Source organism: Elaeis guineensis, chromosome 6 (assembly GCF_000442705.2).
Source record: "Elaeis guineensis isolate ETL-2024a chromosome 6, EG11, whole genome shotgun sequence".
Taxonomy (NCBI): Eukaryota; Viridiplantae; Streptophyta; class Magnoliopsida; order Arecales; family Arecaceae; genus Elaeis; species Elaeis guineensis.
This window is the reverse complement of record NC_025998.2, coordinates 107371455-107381846: the sequence shown is the minus strand read 5'-3', so window position 1 is coordinate 107381846 and position 10392 is coordinate 107371455. Positions and strand designations below refer to the sequence as shown.

At 37.0% G+C, this 10392-nt stretch overlaps 1 non-coding gene across 1 annotated transcript; it reads left to right on the top strand.

The window, feature by feature from the left end:
• The first annotated feature begins 7271 nt into the window (after positions 1-7271).
• On the top strand, positions 7272-7378 carry LOC140858934 (small nucleolar RNA R71). The gene has a single exon (XR_012142338.1). It is a non-coding gene; the product is annotated as a small nucleolar RNA R71 (small nucleolar RNA).
• The last annotated feature ends 3014 nt before the right edge of the window (positions 7379-10392 follow it).

Below are 10392 nucleotides of genomic sequence, written 5' to 3'. Positions count from 1 at the left end.
TGAATCCACTAGATCTAGATTAGAAAATTCTACCTAAAATTTTTTTTATTGATTCTAACGACTACTCCTCTTGTCTTTCCCAAGCATAGATTATGAAGGGACTAAGACCCAACGATAACCCATCAAAATTCTTTACAGGGGAGTAGTAACTAGGATCCCTTAGAATTTTTTCCTCCTATGCACTGAATCAAGCATGAACTATGAAGGGACTTTGACCCAACTGTAGTTCATCAAAAATTTTTGACAAAAGAGGAAGAAAAAGAAACTCTAAAAAAAAGAAAGAACCCTATATAAAACCCCTACTCATGATCTAGCTTCATCGCAAACCCTAGAAGGGATGCTTAGCTAGACATGATCTAAATCTACTTGCAAAATTTAAATGTAGAAAAATAAACTACCCTAATTTCATAAATTAAACTATCCTAATTGCATAAATTTAAACTGCATAATTTAAACTAACCTAATTGTATAAAATTAAATTGCATAAATTAAACTATCCTAATTGCAAGAAAAATAAATTGCATAATGTAAAGAGATAAAATTGCATAAAAATAAGATTTTATATAAAAAAAATTTATTACAAAAATCTCAAAGCTCGAGGCTTGAGAAGAAAGCTAAAAACCCCACTATCTAGGGTTACAAGCTTGATCAGAAGGCCAGAATCCATAACATAAGGGCCTTTGGGGACTTTTTATAGGCATTTGGGGGTTATAAGGTTTTCAAAACTTTAGATGTGGGACTAAGAGGTTTTAGAGGGCTGTTCGGGGGGTTTAGGGGCTCAAATCTCGCTCAAAAAGCATTTAAATCCATCAAGAAATCCTAGAAATTATTTCAGCCGTCCGATCTTCATCTAAAGGATCCAATTCATCTAATAAATCAAGCCGAAAGCGATTCTGGGCTGTCGGATCACGATCTGGGTGAAGCACCGCCGTTGGATCGTGCTGCAGAAGGATCTCGTGTTGTCTTAGTATTTATTGATTCTTGCAATTGCCTTGATTACAGTTGGATCTTGACCGGCTGCGATGGTGGCCGTCCGATGGTGCAAAAATATGGAGCGTTGGATCTTGATCACAGAAGATCGGATCATCGAGTGATGTGAAGTTATCAGGTTGCCCTTCGGACCTTCTTCTCTCTCCTCATGAGTCCTGGACCGCGCGCGTGGATCGGGCTCGCGATGCGTTGCGGTGAGTCGAGACTCACTGATTGGCTGGTTTATGGTGCACCGATGGGTCCATGGTCCAGGCGCCTGTTGCTGTAGACCAGGCGGCTAACCAGATCACCAAATCAGTTAATTTTTGATCAATTTTGACCTGATTTGACTCAGGTTTGACCCAGTTGAGTCTTCTTTCTTCATTCTTCAATTCCTGGGTCAATTTAACTCCGTTTTGCGTAAAATTTATGCCGTTGGAATCCTCTTTCCTTGTTCTTTCTATTGATGACCTCTTCTTCTACAAAATATAATAATAAGTATCAATTTCCTAATAAAATTAGATAATTTAGATATTAATTGATACTTTTTATGTCAATTTGTGACATAAATCATACCCCCCAACTTAATCATTGCTAGTCCCTTAGCAATGTACCAAAATAAGATCATATTCTAAAAAGATTCTTCCTTTGCAAATTAATTTAAGATCGAAATTCAAGAAGTTTTCTAGTATTACTAAGTAATGAGCTTCGAATTAGAATCGGTAGTCAGTCTACTTAGGAGCTTTCTTAGAGTATACTTAAAGTTTTATGGCACTTGTGTGAGTGATAACTAACTTAGTATTTCAGTATTAACTTGTACAGGCCAATTGTATCATTTTTCATAACTTAGTTCGATTAATTTTCTATACACCCCAGATTAAACAAAGAACTAAGGTAGCTTTCACACTGTTTTTTTTTTTTTTTTTTGCTGAGCATCCTGGCCTTCCCACCATCGTTTGATGCGAATCTCAACACTTGACTTAGGTGAAGAGACCCGGTTACTAGGCTTAGGGCAATCCATATTTACTCTGTATTTTATATTTTATTTCAGGCAGGTAGCTCTTTCCTTAAATTTAAATTTCTTCAATTGAGATGTAGAGAAAATTATCTAATTTAAATAATACTCAAATCCTTAATTGGCCTTACAATTAACACCTACTTTACCTTGTTAGTGTGCATGTGCAATTGGAAGTGCTAATAGTCTTTAAATGACCTAGGCCACCAAGAGTCTAACCAGCTAATCTTCTCCGTGACTCACTACATTTATTAGCAAATACTTTCTAACTTACTCTTATTTCTTTTCTAGATTAATTTATTTCAATTTTTTTTAATATATTAAATGCAAGAAATAACTCATAGTGGAAGGAAAAGGAAATGATAACACCTGATTTTGTTCAAGCTCTCCCCCCAACTTGACCGACATTGTCCCCAATGGAGTTTATCTAATTTATTTGTCCTAAGCAAACTGAGAAGAAAGAAAGCATTAGAAATTAAATAAGCTAGGTTGCTTCCCAGAAGTGCTAAGTTTTATATCTTCAGCCAAACCAAACCTCGAAGCAATTTAATCAGAATAAGTTGGTTCATAAAGAACCATGGCATCTTCAACAGTCTCGACAGGTAATTCCAAGAATGGTTTTAATCGTTGACCATTAACTTTAAAGATAACACCATTACTTGAATTTTCTATCTTAACAGCTCCATGTGAAAAGACTTCTTTTACTAAAAATGGTCCTGTCCATCTAGACCTAAGCTTTCCTGAAAACAGATGTAATCTAGAGTTATATAAGAGCACCTTTTGTCCGATATTGAAAGTTTTTCTCATAATTGATTGATCATGAAATGCTTTGGTTCGTTCCTTGTATATCCTTGCATTTTCATAGGCTTCATTTCTAAGTTCTTCTAATTCATTCAACTGAAGCTTCCTATGGTTTCCAGCGTCGTTCAAATTTGTATTTAGTTGTTTGATGGCCAAAATGGCTTTGTGTTCTATCTCAATAGGCAAGTGACATGGTTTACCAAACACAAACCTATAAGGAGACATTCCTAGATTGGTCTTGAAAGCAGTTCGGTATGCGCAAAGTGCATCAATTAATTTCAAAGACCAATCCTTTCAATTGGCACTAACAGTTTTTTCCAGGATCTATTTGATTTGTCGGTTTGACACTTCAACTTGCCCACTGGTTTGAGGATGATATAGTGTGGCCAATTTGTGGGTGACATTATACTTTTTCATCAATGTTGCAAAAGGTCGGTTACAAAAATGGGTTCCCCGATCACTAATGATTGCCCTAGGAATACCGAAACGGGAGAGAATATTTTCTTTAAGAAACTTAATGACCATTTTGCTATCGAGTGTTCTACATGCAATTGCTTCTACCCATTTTGAAACATAATCAACTGCTACTAGAATATATTCATTTCCAAAAGAATTTAGAAATGGTCCCATGAAATCGATCCCCCAAACATCAAAAACTTCAACTACCAAGATTGGGTTGAGTGGCATCATGTGTAGCTTGGTGATTCGATCCATTTTCTGACATTGAGCATAACTTTTACAATATTCATGAGCATCCTTAAACAAATTGGGCCAATAAAAACCACATTGGAGAACCTTAGCAGCAGTTTTCTTAGACGCGAAGTGACCCCCACATGCTTGATCATGACAAAAAGATAAAATATTCATGACTTCGTTATCTGGGATACACCTAATAATTTGATCAGGACATTATTTAAAAAGATAAGGATCATCCCAAATAAAATACTTCACTTGGGCAAAGAATTTATATTTATCCTGCTTAGTCCAATGAGAAGGTATCTTACCTATGGCTAAATAATTTACAATATCAGCAAACCAAGGTTCAGTAGACACAGACATGAGTTGCTCATCTGAGAAAGATTCATTGATGGATGGTTCACTAGATGGTGCGACTGAAATTCAGGACAAATGATCTGCTACAACGTTCTCAGTGCCTTTCTTGTCCTTAATTTCTAGGTCAAATTCTTGAAGGAGCAAAATCCATCTGATTAAGCGTGCCTTGGCATCCTTCTTTGCTAGGAGATGTCTAATGGCTGAGTGATCGGTGTAAACAATGGTGTGGGTCCCAACCAAATAAGATCTAAATTTCTCTAAAGCAAAGACAACGGCAAGGAACTCCTTTTCAGTTGTGGTGTAGTTAAGCTGCACATCATTTAAGGTTTTACTTGCATAATATATCACTCTAGGCAGCTTATTTATCCGTTGACCTAAGATTGCGCCCACAACATGATCGGATGCATCACACATTAATTCAAATGGTTCAGACCAGACAGGAGGATGAATGATTGGAGCTGATACAAGTGCTTTTTTTAGAAATTCAAAAGATTCCAAGCACTCATGAGTAAATTCAAATTTGGTATCCTTTGCCAAAAGATTAGTCAGTGGACGTGCTACTTTGCTAAAGTTGGCAATAAACCTTCTATAGAATCCAGCATGACCTAAAAATGAACGTATTTCTTTCACAGATTTAGGTGGTGGAAGACTTGCAATTAGATCTATTTTGGCCTTGTCCACTTCAATCCCCTTTTTAAAAATGACATGGTCAAGAACTGTTCCCTGTTTGACCATAAACTGACATTTTTCCCAGTTGAGAACTAAGTGCTTCTCCTTACATCATTCTAGAACTAATTGCAGGTGATTCAGACACTCGGAGAAGGTTAGGCCAAAAACAGAAAAGTCATCCATAAAAATTTCTAAAAATCGTTCTATCATATCTGAAAACATGCTGATCATGCATCTCTGGAAGGTTGCCGTGCATTACATAGTCCAAAGGCATTCGTCTATAGGCAAAAGTACCAAATGGACAGGTGAATGTAGTCTTTTCTTGATCTTCAGCGGCTATGGGGATCTGATTGTAACCGGAGTATCCATCAAGAAAACAGTAAAACTCTTGTCCTGGCTAGTCTTTCCAAATTTGATCAATAAATGGCAAAGAAAAGTGATCTTTCCTTGTCGCAGCATTCAACTTTCTATAGTCTATACAGACCCTCCATCCCGTTGGGTCCTAGTTGGGATAAGTTTGTTTGCATCATTTTGGACCACTGTTACCCCAGATTTCTTGGGTACTACTTGAACTGGGCTTACCCAAGAGCTATCAGAAATAAGATAAATTATTTCACTATCTAGGAGTTTCAGAATCTCCTTTTTAACTACATCTTCATAGCTGGATTAAGCCTTCTTTGGGCTTCTCTTGTTGGTTTAGCTTCTTCCTCTAAGTATATTCTATGTTGAACTATAGAAGGGCTTATTCCTTTGATATCTGCTATGGTCCAACCTATTGCTTCTTGATTTGCTTTTAGAACTGACACTAACTCCTCCTCTTGCTTGGGATCTAGGTCTGATGCAATAATTACAGGCAAAGTTTCTTTGGGTCCTAGATATGCATACTTGAGATGTTCTGGAAGGGGTTCAGTTCTAAAATGGGTGCTTCCTCTATCGATGGTTTAGTGATGATTTCACCATCTCAATGATTGGTTCAGTAGGAAGTGTCGATTCCTGATTAATCTATTTTCTTTAAGTATTTCATTGACATCCTCAGACTCATGGATTAACAGGGGTTAGACTCTAGGTCGACTTCATCATCACTAATGTCAATGGATTCATAAATACCATCTTGACTACATTGACATCAGCATGAGAAGAGGATTCCTGTTCTAAGTTAAAACATTAAGCTCAATGGTCATATTCCCAAAGGATAACTTATTAGACCATTTCGATAATTGATTTCAGCATTGGTCGTAGCTAAGAATGGTCTTCCTAAAATGACAGGTATATGTCCTTTAGGATTCGCAACTGGCTCAGTCTCTAAAATAATAAAATATATAGAGGAAAAAAAATTTTCAACCTTTATCAGAACATTCTCGACCATTCCCTTAGGGATCCTGAGAGATCTATCGGCTAACTGTAATGTGATCCCAGTAGGTTGAAGTTTTTCTAATCCTAGTTGCTCATACATCAATATGGAAGGATATTCACACTAGCTCCTAGATCTAGCAAGCCTTTTTTATATTGGTTTCTCCAATAACACAAGAAATTGTTGGAGCTCCAGGGTCTTATATTTAATTGGCACATGGCTAGATAGGTATGAACTGACACTTGCAGCCAAAAATGCTTTCTTTGGTACATTAGTGGTCCTTTTCCTAGTGCAAAGATCTTTTAAAAATTTGGCATAAGTTGGAACCTGATGGATTATATCTAAAAGAGGAATATTAACTTGGACTTGTTTAAATATCTCTAAAATTTTATCTAAATGTTCATATTTATTGAATTTCAGTCTGTTTGGAAAAGGAGCTCTAGGACTTTTAAGTACTGGACTAGGTGAATTTTCAGTTTCTGGTGCTTGAGGTTGAAAGGTAGTAGTTTTAGAAGGTGACTCGACAGATGAGTCCTCTATATCATCAAGTGCAACTACCTTATTGTCTATTTATTTTTCCGATCTTAAGGTATGAATGGCATTTACACCATTAACTTGGTTTCCTTGTTAGGGTCGTGGACTATTTTGGTTCCTAGGATTTGGCTCAGGTTGGCTAGGTAACCTACCATGTTCTCGTTCACTAATGGTCGAAGCCAGCTGACTTACTTGCATTTTCAGACGGGCTATAGCTTGGGTGTTATTATTTATGAATTGACCCATGGTTTGCATAAAGCTGGTATGTGTCTTCATCATGGCTTCTAGGCTTTTCTCTAAAGAGGTAATTTTTTGTCATTATCATGGAAGCCTGGCGGGTTGTTCATTACTGGGTTGGACCTTAGATTTTGCTGATTGAAATTTGGATTGCCTACATTAGGATTCTGGGACCATGAAAAATTCGGGTGATTCCTCCAACCTGGGTTATATGTGGGTGCATAAGGATTGTTCAATGGTCCTTGATAGGTGGCATTCACCTGTGCACACTCATTCGAGTAGGAACATTCTTCTAAGACATGGTCTGGTGCATTGCACCCTTTACACATGGGTGCAGATATTTGATTTACATTGGCTGGTCTCTGTAATTCTAAGGCTTCTAATCTACATGTTAAGGTTGCAATCTTGGCCTCTGATGCTAGGGTTGGTTGAATTTGATGTATTCCTCCTCTTGAAGGTGTAGCTTTATCAGGTTCCCTAGTTGTTTCCCACTGTAAATTTTTCTCGGCTAGGTCTTCTAAGAATTGCCAAGCTTCAGTAGTTTCTTTGTCCATAAATTAGCCTTGGCACATGGACTCTAGCATGGTTCTTGAGTTTGAATCTAACCCCTCATAGATGATCTGGCATAGTCTCCAAGTTTCTATTCCATGGTGTGGGCATTGGGTCAAAAGATTCTTGAAACGATCAAAGTACTTCCAAAATGATTCACCAGCTAGTTGGTAAAATTGATTTATTTCATTCCTAATCCTAGCTGTTTTATGATGGGGGAAATACTTTTTCAAAAATATTCTCACAAAGCCCTCCCAGGTAGTGACAGAATGGTTTGGCAGACTATAAAGCCACTTCTTAGCATTATCCTTAAGGGCAAAGTTGATTAATCTAAGTTTGACCTCATCCTCTGTTAATTGCAGTTTCATGGTTGCATATACCTCCTCAAATTCTCTAATAAATATATAAGCATCCTCTAATCCTGTGAATTTTGGAAGCATATTTATGATTTGAGGTTTGATTTCAAAATTGTTAGCTGTGGGTTGTGGCAACCTGATACAAGATGGTTGGATGGAGCCAACTGGATAACACAAATCCTTAAGGGTCATGGGTTGGATTGGTTCAGCCATTGGAACAACAGAAATTGACTCAATTCTAACTAGACGACCCGACACTCTTCTCCACACACGAGGTGTACGGTTCTCGATGTTTATACAATTTTTTTTTATAAAATTTTTATGTATAAGAAAAAGAAAGAAAAGAGAAAAAGTTCTAAAGAAAAGATCCTAAGGAGTCCTAAATCTAAAGAAAAGTAACCAAATTAATTTAAATTTTAATAATTTTTTTATTATTTTTCAAACAAGTGAAACAATAAATTAAACTCAATCTATCCTAGGGTTAACCTAAATCTAGACAGCTCCTAACTGTTCCAAGATGACCCTTCAAGCCTTCCAAGTGGAGATTGATCAACTAGTTAGCCCGGTAAGTATAAGAGGTGGGAGGTTCACTCATCGTTGCCTTTCTAGACACCAAACGAGTTGGCCAGGCCAGCAACTGAACCAATTTAACAAACCACCCTCAGGGACTTGCCTAGACACCAACTAATCAAACAACTCAAACTTGGTAGAACTCTTAGGGTTCCTTGTCCTATTGAGCTCGAATTCCTTAAGGTTGATGTCTAATTGATTTTAAGATTAAAGGTCTAGGTAATGCAATATGATGGAGATGGTTTTTGGGCTAAGGAAGGGTAATAAAATCCCCATCTTATCTTGTTAATGGGTTGATGCCCTTAGATTAATTATGAAAATACAAATGCAAATAAACAAGATGACCAAGAATGTAAAAGATTTTAATTTAGAATTTTATTTTTTTTATTTTGATATTTTACTTCACGATTATGAAATATTTTTTATTTTATTTTATTTTTTTATTTTTTTTTGTGATTAAGTAAATTCAAATGATTAGGTCTAAAAGGAAAAATAATTAACTAAAAATAATAAAAGAGAAATTAGAAGCGTACCTGAGTTTTTCAGCAATCACCAACTAAATCTAGAAACCTAAAGGAAAAAGAAAGAGAGTTATAAAGCACGAAGAACAAATATTTGAAAATAATTTAAAATGCCAAATCCCCAACAACGGTGCCAAAAACTTGATGTGCAAATCTTAAAATTTGTAAATAAAATCGCAAGCGCACAGTGTGCAGAGTAGCACGACCAGCGAGTACGGGTCGATCCCACAGAGACTTGGTTTAAAAATGATTTTCAAATCTATGCTCAAGTGAGCTTTAACGAAAATCAAAAATCGAAAGTTGTTTGCTAAAGACAATAAGACTAAGGATCTAGGGTTTTTGAATCCACTAGATCTAGATTAGGAAATTCTACCTAGAATTTTTCTTATTGATCCTAACGACTACTCCTCTTGTCTTTCCCAAGCATAGATTATGAAGGGACTAAGGCCCAATGATAACCCATCAAGATTCTTTACAGGGGAGTAGTAACTAGGATCCCTTAGGGTTTTCTCCTCCTATGCACTGAATCAAGCATGAACTATGAAGGGACTCTGACCCAACTGTAGTTCATCAAAAATTCTTGGCAAAAGAGGAAGAAAAAGAAATCCTAAGAAAAAGAAAGAACCCTATGTAAAATCCTTACTCATGATCTAGCTTCATCGCAAACCCTAGAAGGGATGCTTAGCTAGACATGATCTAAATCTACTTACAAAATTTAAATGCAGAAAAATAAACTACCCTAATTTCATAAATTAAACTATCCTAATTGTATAAATTTAAACTGCATAATTTAAACTAACCTAATTGCATAAAATTAAATTGCATAAATTAAACTATCCTAATTGCAAGAAAAATAAATTGCATAATGTAAAGAGATAAAATTGCATAAAAATAAGATTTTATATAAAAAAAAATTTATTACAAAAATCTCAAAGCTCGAGGCTTGAGAAGAAAGCTAAAAACCCCACTATCTAGGGTTACAAGCCTGATCGGAAGGCCAGACTCACTAAAACAAGGGCCTTTGGGGGCTTTTTATAGGCATTTGGGGGTTATAAGGTTTTCAAAACTTTAGATGTGGGACTAAGAGGTTTTAGAGGGCTGTTAGGGGGGTTCAGGGGCTCAAATCTCGCTCAAAAAGTACTTAAATCCATCAAGAAACCCTAGAAATTATTTCAGCCATCCGATCTTCATCTAAAGGACCCAATTCATCTAATAAATCAAGCCGGAAGCGATTCTGGGCCGTCGGATCACGATCTGGGTAAAGCGCTGCCGTTGGATCGCACTGCAGAAGGATCCTGTGTTGTCCTAGTGTTTATTGATTCTTGCAATTGCCTTGATTATGGTTGGATCTTGACCGGCTGCGATGGTGGCCGTCCGATGGCGCAAAAATGTGGAGCGTTGGATCTTGATCAGAGAAGATCGGACTATCGAGTGATGTGAAGTTATCAGGTTGCCCTTCGGACCTTCTTCTCTCTCCTCATGAGCCCTGGACCGCGCGCGTGGATCGGGCTCGCGATGCGTTGCGGTGAGCCGAGACTCGTTGATTGGCTGGTTTATGGTGCGTCGATGGGTCCATGGTCCAGGCGCCTGTTGCTGTGGATCAGGCGGCTAACCAGATCACCAAATCAGTTGATTTTTGACCAATTTTGACCTGATTTGACTCGGGTTTGACCCAATTGAGTCTTCTTTCTTCATTCTTCAATTTCTGGGTCAATTTAACTCTGTTTTGTGTAAAATTTGCACCGTTGGAATCCTCTTTCCTTGTTC